Genomic DNA, 10000 nt, shown 5'->3' on the forward strand with positions numbered 1-10000 from the left:
GACAGGCCTGCGGGTGCCCCCGGCCCCACAGCTTCCCCACCAGTGCCCCACAGCAGCCTTGCAAGTGCTCCCCGAGGAACAGCAGGCTTCTGGGTCACATCTGCCCCACAAGTACTGCCCCCACGGCTGCCCCACGGCCGCCCCGCAAGCGCTCCCCGAGGAACCGCAGGCCTCTGGGCCTGCCGTCTCCCCCCAGGGAAGACAGGCCTGCGGGTGCCCCCGGCCCCACAGCTTCCCCACCAGTGCCCCACAGCAGCCTTGCAAGTGCTCCCCGAGGAACAGCAGGCTTCTGGGTCACATCTGCCCCACAAGTACTGCCCCCACGGCTGCCCCACGGCCGCCCCGCAAGCGCTCCCCGAGGAACCGCAGGCCTCTGGGCCTGCCGTCTCCCCCCAGGGAAGACAGGCCTGCGGGTGCCCCCGGCCCCACAGCTTCCCCACCAGTGCCCCACAGCAGCCTTGCAAGTGCTCCCCGAGGAACAGCAGGCTTCTGGGTCACATCTGCCCCACAAGTACTGCCCCCACGGCTGCCCCGCAAGTGCTCCCCGAGGAACAGCATGCCTCGGGCCTGCCGTCTGCCCTCAGGAAAGACAGGCCTGCGGGTGCCCCCGGCCCCACAGCTTCCCCACCAGTGCCCCACAGCAGCCTTGCAAGTGCTCCCCGAGGAACAGCGGGGCCTCTGGGTCACATCTGCCCCACAAGTGCTGCCCCAGTGCTGCCCCACGGCTGCCCCGCAAGCGCTCCCCGAGGAACCGCAGGCCTCTGGGCCTGCCGTCTCCCCCCAGGGAAGGCAGACATGTGGGTGCCCCTGCCCCCACAGCTGCCCCGCAGGGCCCCACAGCTGCTCCACAAGTGCTCCCCGAGGAACAGCGGGGCCTCTGGGTCACATCTGCCCCACAAGTGCTGCCCCAGTGCTGCCCCACGGCTGACCCACAAGTGCTCCCTGAGGAACCGCAGGCCTCTGGGCCTGCCGTCTCCCCCCAGGGAAGGCAGGCCTGCGGGTGCCCCTGGCCCCACAGCTTCCCCACCAGTGCCCCACAGCAGCCTTGCAAGTGCTCCCCGAGGAACAGCAGGCTTCTGGGTCACATCTGCCCCACAAGTGCTGCCCCACGGCTGCCCCGCGAGTGCTCCCCGAGGAACCGCAGGCATCTGGGCCTGCAGTCTGCTTCCAGGGAACTCAGGCCGGCGGGTGCCTCTGGCCCCACAGCTTCCCCACCGGTGCCCCACGGCTGCTCCGCAAGTGCTCCCCGAGGAACAGCATGCCTTGGGCCTGCCGTCTCCGCCCAGGAAAGAGAGGCCTGCGGGTGCCCCTGGCCCCACAGTTGCCCCTCCAGTGCTCCCTGAGGAACAGCGGGCCTCTGGGTCACATCTGCCCAACAAGGGCTGCCCCACAGCAGCCTTGCAAGTGCTCCCCGAGGAACAGCAGGCTTCTGGGTCACATCTGCCCCACAAGTACTGCCCCCGTGCTGCCCCACGGCTGCCCCGCAAGCGCTCCCCGAGGAACCGCAGGCCTCTGGGCCTGCCGTCTCCCCCCAGGGAAGGCAGGCCTGCGGGTGCCCCTGGCCCCACAGCTGCCCCGCAGGGTCCCAGAGCTACTCCACAAGTGCTCCCCGAGGAACAGCGGGGCCTCTGGGTCACATCTGCCCCACAAGTGCTGCCCCAGTGCTGCCCCACGGCTGCCCCGCAAGCGCTCCCCGAGGAACCGCAGGCCTCTGGGCCTGCAGTCTGCTTCAGGGAACGCAGGCCTGCGGGTGCCTCTGGCCCCACAGCTTCTCAAACTCTGCCCCACGGCTGATCCGCAAGTGCTCCCTGAGGAACAGCGGGCCTCTGGGTCACATCTGCCCAACAAGGGCTGCCCCACAGCAGCCTTGCAAGTGCTCCCCGAGGAACAGCAGGCTTCTGGGTCACATCTGCCCCACAAGTACTGCCCCCGTGCTGCCCCACGGCTGCCCCGCAAGCGCTCCCCGAGGAACCGCAGGCCTCTGGGCCTGCCGTCTCCCCCCAGGGAAGGCAGGCCTGCGGGTGCCCCTGGCCCCACAGCTGCCCCGCAGGGCCCCAGAGCTACTCCACAAGTGCTCCCCGAGGAACAGCGGGGCCTCTGGGTCACATCTGCCCCACAAGTGCTGCCCCAGTGCTGCCCCACGGCTGCCCCGCAAGCGCTCCCCGAGGAACCGCAGGCCTCTGGGCCTGCCGTCTCCCCCCAGGGAAGGCAGGCCTGCGGGTGCCCCTGGCCCCACAGCTGCCCCGCAGGGCCCCAGAGCTGCTCCACAAGTGCTCCCCGAGGAACAGCGGGGCCTCTGGGTCACATCTGCCCCACAAGTGCTGCCCCAGTGCTGCCCCACGGCTGCCCCGCAAGCGCTCCCCGAGGAACCGCAGGCCTCTGGGCCTGCCGTCTCCCCCCAGGGAAGGCAGGCCTGCGGGTGCCCCTGCCCCCACAGCTGCCCCGCAGGGCCCCACAGCTGCTCCACAAGTGCTCCCCGAGGAACAGCGGGGCCTCTGGGTCACATCTGCCCCACAAGTGCTGCCCCACGGCTGCCCCACGGCCGCCCCGCAAGCGCTCCCCGAGGAACCGCAGGCCTCTGGGCCTGCCGTCTCCCCCCAGGGAAGACAGGCCTGCGGGTGCCCCCGGCCCCACAGCTTCCCCACCAGTGCCCCACAGCAGCCTTGCAAGTGCTCCCCGAGGAACAGCAGGCTTCTGGGTCACATCTGCCCCACAAGTACTGCCCCCACGGCTGCCCCGCAAGTGCTCCCCGAGGAACAGCATGCCTCGGGCCTGCCGTCTGCCCTCAGGAAAGACAGGCCTGCGGGTGCCCCCGGCCCCACAGCTTCCCCACCAGTGCCCCACAGCAGCCTTGCAAGTGCTCCCCGAGGAACAGCAGGCTTCTGGGTCACATCTGCCCCACAAGTACTGCCCCTGTGCTGCCCCACGGCTGCCCCGCAAGCGCTCCCCGAGGAACCGCAGGCCTCTGGGCCTGCCGTCTCCCCCCAGGGAAGGCAGGCCTGCGGGTGCCCCTGGCCCCACAGCTGCCCCGCAGGGCCCCAGAGCTGCTCCACAAGTGCTCCCCGAGGAACAGCGGGGCCTCTGGGTCACATCTGCCCCACAAGTGCTGCCCCAGTGCTGCCCCACGGCTGCCCCGCAAGCGCTCCCCGAGGAACCGCAGGCCTCTGGGCCTGCCGTCTCCCCCCAGGGAAGGCAGGCCTGCGGGTGCCCCTGCCCCCACAGCTGCCCCGCAGGGCCCCACAGCTGCTCCACAAGTGCTCCCCGAGGAACAGCGGGGCCTCTGGGTCACATCTGCCCCACAAGTGCTGCCCCAGTGCTGCCCCACGGCTGCCCCGCGAGTGCTCCCTGAGGAACCGCAGGCCTCTGGGCCTGCCGTCTCCCCCCAGGGAAGGCAGGCCTGCGGGTGCCCCTGGCCCCACAGCTTCCCCACCAGTGCCCCACAGCAGCCTTGCAAGTGCTCCCCGAGGAACAGCAGGCTTCTGGGTCACATCTGCCCCACAAGTGCTGCCCCACGGCTGCCCCGCGAGTGCTCCCCGAGGAACCGCAGGCATCTGGGCCTGCAGTCTGCTTCCAGGGAACTCAGGCCGGCGGGTGCCTCTGGCCCCACAGCTTCCCCACCGGTGCCCCACGGCTGCTCCTCAAGTGCTCCCCGAGGAACAGCATGCCTTGGGCCTGCCGTCTCCGCCCAGGAAAGAGAGGCCTGCGGGTGCCCCTGGCCCCACAGTTGCCCCTCCAGTGCTCCCTGAGGAACAGCGGGCCTCTGGGTCACATCTGCCCAACAAGGGCTGCCCCACAGCAGCCTTGCAAGTGCTCCCCGAGGAACAGCAGGCTTCTGGGTCACATCTGCCCCACAAGTACTGCCCCCGTGCTGCCCCACGGCTGCCCCGCAAGCGCTCCCCGAGGAACCGCAGGCCTCTGGGCCTGCCGTCTCCCCCCAGGGAAGGCAGGCCTGCGGGTGCCCCTGGCCCCACAGCTGCCCCGCAGGGCCCCACAGCTGCTCCACAAGTGCTCCCCGAGGAACAGCGGGGCCTCTGGGTCACATCTGCCCCACAAGTGCTGCCCCAGTGCTGCCCCACGGCTGCCCCGCAAGCGCTCCCCGAGGAACCGCAGGCCTCTGGGCCTGCCGTCTCCCCCCAGGGAAGGCAGGCCTGCGGGTGCCCCTGGCCCCACAGCTGCCCCGCAGGGCCCCAGAGCTGCTCCACAAGTGCTCCCCGAGGAACAGCGGGGCCTCTGGGTCACATCTGCCCCACAAGTGCTGCCCCAGTGCTGCCCCACGGCTGCCCCGCAAGCGCTCCCCGAGGAACCGCAGGCCTCTGGGCCTGCCGTCTCCCCCCAGGGAAGGCAGGCCTGCGGGTGCCCCTGCCCCCACAGCTGCCCCGCAGGGCCCCACAGCTGCTCCACAAGTGCTCCCCGAGGAACAGCGGGGCCTCTGGGTCACATCTGCCCCACAAGTGCTGCCCCAGTGCTGCCCCACGGCTGCCCCGCAAGCGCTCCCCGAGGAACCGCAGGCCTCTGGGCCTGCCGTCTCCCCCCAGGGAAGGCAGGCCTGCGGGTGCCCCTGGCCCCACAGCTGCCCCGCAGGGCCCCAGAGCTGCTCCACAAGTGCTCCCCGAGGAACAGCGGGGCCTCTGGGTCACATCTGCCCCACAAGTGTTGCCCCAGTGCTGCCCCACGGCTGCCCCGCAAGCGCTCCCCGAGGAACCGCAGGCCTCTGGGCCTGCCGTCTCCCCCCAGGGAAGGCAGGCCTGCGGGTGCCCCTGGCCCCACAGCTGCCCCTCAAGTGCTCCCTGAGGAACAGCGGGCCTCTGGGTCACATCTTCCCCACAAGTGCTGCCCCACAGCTGCCCTGCAAGTGCTCCCCGAGGAGCCACAGGCATCTGGGCCTGCAGTCTGCTTCAGGGAACGCAGGCCTGCGGGTGCCTCTGGCCCCACAGCTTCTCAAACTCTGCCCCACGGCTGATCCGCAAGTGCTCCCTGAGGAACCGCAGGCCTCTGGGTCACATCTGCCCCACAAGTACTGCCCCAGCGCTGCCCCACGGCTGCCCTGCAGCTGCTCCTCAGGGAATAGTGGGACTCCGGGCCTGCCTTCTCCCCCCAAGGGAAGACAGGCCTGCTGGTGCCCCGGCCCCACAGCTGCCCCGCAGTGCCCCACGGCTGCCCCGCAAGTGCTCCCCGAGGAACAGCAGGCCTCTGGGTCACATCTGCCCCACAAGTACTGCCCCAGCCCTGCCCCACGGCTGCCCTGCAGGTGCTCCCCAGGGAATAGCGGGTCTGTGGGCCTGCCGTCTCCCCCCAGGGAAGACAGGCCTGCGGGTGCCGCTGGCACCACAGCTGCCCCACAAATGCCTCACGGCTGCCCCAGCTGTGCCCCCCGGCTGCCCCACAAGTGCTCCCCAAGGCACCCAGGCGTCTGGGTCACATCTGCCCCACCCCAACTGCGCGCACACCGAGGCACTTGCACACGGGTGCACCATCTCCCCCGCCCCTTCCCATTCCCCCCTTCGCCTCTCACCCCCCCCAGCAGGCCTCTCCCCCAGCCCCAAAGCCCCGTCTGCCGCCGCACGCACACGTGCACACAACACCCACCCCACCCCCTCCAACGGGCCCGAACCTCTCGCGTGCGGCAGACGCAGACGCAGACAGAGCGTCTCCCCCCAAGCCCCGCTGCCGCCACCGAATTACCACCCACCCCCCCGCCACACCCCGCTGTCCCCCTTCACCCCCCCCTCCCCCGCCTCTATTCACCACCCGGTTCACTGCGAATCCGGCCGCCCCCTCCCCACGCTGCCCTCGGGCAGGTTTGCCACCCCCCCCCACCCCGCCCCGGCAAGGACGGCGGGAGACTTTAGGACCCAGCGGAGTCCCTGCCGGCTCCGTGCCCGGGCGGGTTAAGGGATTCCCGGTGGCGAGCGGGGATCTAACCCCGGCTGCCGAGTCTCTACCCTGCCGCGCCCCTGGCCCTGGCCGTGCCCGTGCCCGTGCCCCGGCGCTCCCGCCTTCCTTTCTCAGCCGCTCGCTCGCTCGCTCTGCTGCGCGCCTGCCCGCCCCTGCCGCGGCTGGAGAACCCACTGAACCCCCCCGCCCCCGCCCCCAGCACACACAACGCCCCCCCCCCCCCCCCCCCCACCTTACCGACCCAAAACCTACTCCGAAAAGAGGCACCGCGTGCCTGCCGCCCTCTCCCCGGCCCACCTCTGCGCCGTGCTCCCCGCCCGCTCGCTGCCCGCTCTCGCCTGCCTCTGCACCGGCACCCCTTCCCCGCCGCTGCCGCTTGCCGGGCAGTGGTGTGCTCGCGCGCCCGCGCAGGGCGCGAAGCCGCGGACCGCCACGCCCCACCCCCACCCCCGCCCCCGACCTGATCCGGGTCAGGGTGGCGGCTCTGCCACTGGCGCTTAAATCACGAACAAAAAAAAGTTGAAACTTAGTTTTTCGCCCACCCCAACCCCTCCCCCCACCCACATACCCCCCCCTCGCCCGACAGCCCCCCCCCCCCCGCCCCCCCCCGCCGGGACGATCCGGGTCAGGCTGGCGGCTGTGCCAGTGACGCTAAAAACGTGAACGAAAAAAAAAGATCAAAATTATTTATCACCACCCGGTGATAAATCAAAATTATTTATGAGCCCCCGGCCCCCCCGCCGCCCCCCCACCCCCCCACCCCCCACCTGCCCGCACGCACTTGTTGGAAGGGAGGACCCGGGTCAGGCTGGCCGCTGTGCCGGTGACGCTTAAATCATGAACGAAAAGAAAAAACAAAAATATCACCCCCACCCCACACCGGCTGCCCGGTGTGCCCGGCTCCGGGGACCGGCTCGGCTGCAACTTCTACCCGCCTCCGGGGATAGGCGGGCAGGTCTACTTCGCTCCGGGAACCGGACCGGCTGTCAGGTCTACCCGGCTCCGGGGTCCGGGTCGGCTGTCAGGTCTACCCGGCTCCGGGGACCGGGTCGGCTGTCAGGTCTACCCGGCTCCGGGGACCCGACCGGCTGTCAGGTCTACCCGGCTCCGGGGACCGGATCGGCTGTCAGGTCTACCTCGCTCCGGGGACCGGGTCGGCTGTCAGGTCTACCCGGCTCCGGGGTCCGGGTCGGCTGTCAGGTCTACCTCGCTCCGGGGACCGGACCGGCTGTCAGGTCTACCTCGCTCCGGGGACCGGACAGGCTGTCAGGTCTACCCGGCTCCGGAGACCGGATCGGCTGTCAGGTCTACCCGGCTCCGGGGACCGGATCGGCTGTCAGGTCTACCCGGCTCCGGGGACCCGACCGGCTGTCAGGTCTACCTAGCCCCGGGGACCGGATCGGCTGTCAGGTCTACCCGGCTCCGGGGACCGGATCGGCTGTCAGGTCTACCTAGCCCCGGGGACCGGGTCGGCTGTCAGGTCTACCCGGCTCCGGGGACCGGATCGGCTGTCAGGTCTACCCGGCTCCGGGGACCGGATCGGCTGTCAGGTCTACCCGGCCCCGGGGAGCGGATCGGCTGTCAGGTCTACCCGGCTCCGGGGAGCGGATCGGCTGTCAGGTCTACCCGGCTCCGGGGACCGGAGCGGCCGTCAGGTCTACCTCGCTCCGGGGTCCGTATCGGCTGTCAGGTCTACCCGGCTCCGGGGACCGGATCGGCTGTCAGGTCTACCCGGCTCCGGGGACCGGAGCGGCCGTCAGGTCTACCTCGCTCCGGGGTCGGTATCGGCTGTCAGGTCTACCTCGCTCCGGGGACCGGATCGGCTGTCAGGTCTACCCGGCTCCGGGGACCGGTTCGGCTGTCAGGTCTACCCCGCTCCGGGGACCCGACCGGCTGTCAGGTCTACCTCGCTCCGGGGACCGGATCGGCTGTCAGGTCTACCCGGCTCCGGGGACCGGATCGGCTATCAGGTCTACCCGGCTCCGAGGACCGGATCGGCTGTCAGGTCTACCCGGCTCCGGGGACCGGATCGGCTGTCAGGTCTACCTCGCTCCGGGGACCGGATCGGCTGTCAGGTCTACCCGGCTCCGGGGTCGGTATCGGCTGTCAGGTCTACCCCGCTCCGGGGACCCGACCGGCTGTCAGGTCTACCCGGCTCCGGGGACCGGATCGGCTGTCAGGTCTACCCGGCTCCGAGGACCGCGTCGGCTGTCAGGTCTACCCGGCTCCGGGGACCGGATCGGCTGTCAGGTCTACCCGGCTCCGAGGACCGCGTCGGCTGTCAGGTCTACCCGGCTCCGGGGACCGGATCGGCTGTCAGGTCTACCCGGCTCCGGGGACCACCTCGGCTGTCAGGTCTACCCGGCTCCGGAGACCGGACCGGCTGTCAGGTCTACCCGGCTCCGGGGACCGGATCGGCTGTCACGTCTACCCGGCTCCGGCGGTACTTAGTGCCGGAGTGGCCGGGTAGACCTTGTGTCCGGAGCACGCACTTCCAGCCGCCGAAGGGGTCGCTGTTTTTCGTTACCTCCAGTTGTGTCATCGTAAGAGGCGGCGTGTTTGGCGCGCCTCCCCGGTGGGCAGTGCCTGCGCTCTTGAGGCCGTCCGGGGGTAGAGACGTGATTTTCCGTATATGGGAGGGAGTACTTACTCGGCTCCTAAGGGCTTCCAGCGCGAACGCGCATCCTGCGGGCTGACTTCCCGCTGAAAGCAGAGGTGAGGGGCGGCACCTCTGGCTACTCTCCTGGCAGACATGCGTGCATTACCGAACGAAATTTGTTGCTCCGGGGTAGGCGTCTCCCCGCTGGGCAGGGCGAAGAGCGGTGGCCGGCGGCGGTCACCGGCACTTTCGAATGCCGGAAGACCGGGGGAGACAAGCCTGCCGCGGCTTTCCCCCGGTCCTCTCGTGCTCAGTCCCCAGGGAACCGTGCTCCCGAGCGGGTGGACGGCGGCAGCCTCCCGCTCCCCCCCGCATTTTGCCTGATCCACACCCGCAGCCAGCGCCCGCTGAGGCGTTCACCCAGGGGCGCGCCGCGGAGGCTCCACGCCGGACCTCTCGCAGACGTCGCCTCCTCGCTCGCACGCAGGGCCCCGCGTCTGTCTGGCCGTCCACCCCCGGGTGGCGGTTGGCGCGCGCGGCTGTCGGCTGTCCCAGGACTGTGGCCGTGGGGCCTCGGGAGCGCTCTTTGCTCCCCCTCGATTCTCTTGCTTTTCTCTATCACCGATCGTTCTGGCATACCCGGGGCGCGTCGGAGGGGCTGCGGGGCGGGCCGGCCGTCAAACGCCGGTGTTCAGGTCCCGTAGCACCCCTCCACCAGACGCGTCCCTCTCACTCGCACGCAGGGCCCCCGTGTCTGGTTGCCCACCCCCGGGTGAGCGGCTGGCACGCGCGCGGCTGTCGGCTGTCCCAGGACCGTGGCCGTGGGGCCTCCGGGAGCGCTCTTTGCTCCCTCCCGTCTCTCGCCTTTTCTCCTATCCCCGATCGATGAGGCATTTCGGGTCGCGTCGGAGAGGGCCCTCGGCGGGCCGGCTCCTCCGTGCTCTCCGTCCCGGGGAGGCGCGGCGGTGTCCGGTGTTCAGGCAGGGTGGTCTCCTTTCCAATTCGCTTCCCGTCGCACGCGAGGTGTCAGCCCTCCCTTCCCGGGAGCGGCTTCACCGAACCCAGCTCTGTGACGGCCGTGTGGCCCCGCGAGTTTCTCAGGTGTCCTAAAGCACGCCGGGCGCCGGTGCCGGCCTCGGTCCGGGTGCCCCGTGGGTGCCGGCCGCGAGCAGCGCTGGGCGGCGGGGGCGGCTTAGCCAAGGCAAGAGAATTCCGGGCAAGGCAAGCTGAGCCGAGCGAGGCGGCCGTCACCCGCCCGGGTGGCGGGCCCCCTGCGGCGCGCCGCGGGCGGCAAGGGGGGCGTCCCCCTCCGCCGCTGCCGCCGCTGCTTCTGTCGCCCTTGGTGCCGCACCCCCGCCCGCTGCCGAGCGAGCCGCCCCGACCGAAAGGGGCCTCGGTCGCCGGGTCGCGCCCGCCTCGGCGGGTCGCCGTCTCCTCTAGCACGTCCGGAGCTCCCGCGGCAGAGGTTTCGAGGGGGCGAGTCGCCTTCGCCCCCCTCATCGCCGA

The sequence above is a fragment of the Rissa tridactyla genome, unplaced genomic scaffold (genome assembly GCF_028500815.1).
Source record: "Rissa tridactyla isolate bRisTri1 unplaced genomic scaffold, bRisTri1.patW.cur.20221130 scaffold_81, whole genome shotgun sequence".
In the NCBI taxonomy this organism is placed as follows: Eukaryota; Metazoa; Chordata; class Aves; order Charadriiformes; family Laridae; genus Rissa; species Rissa tridactyla.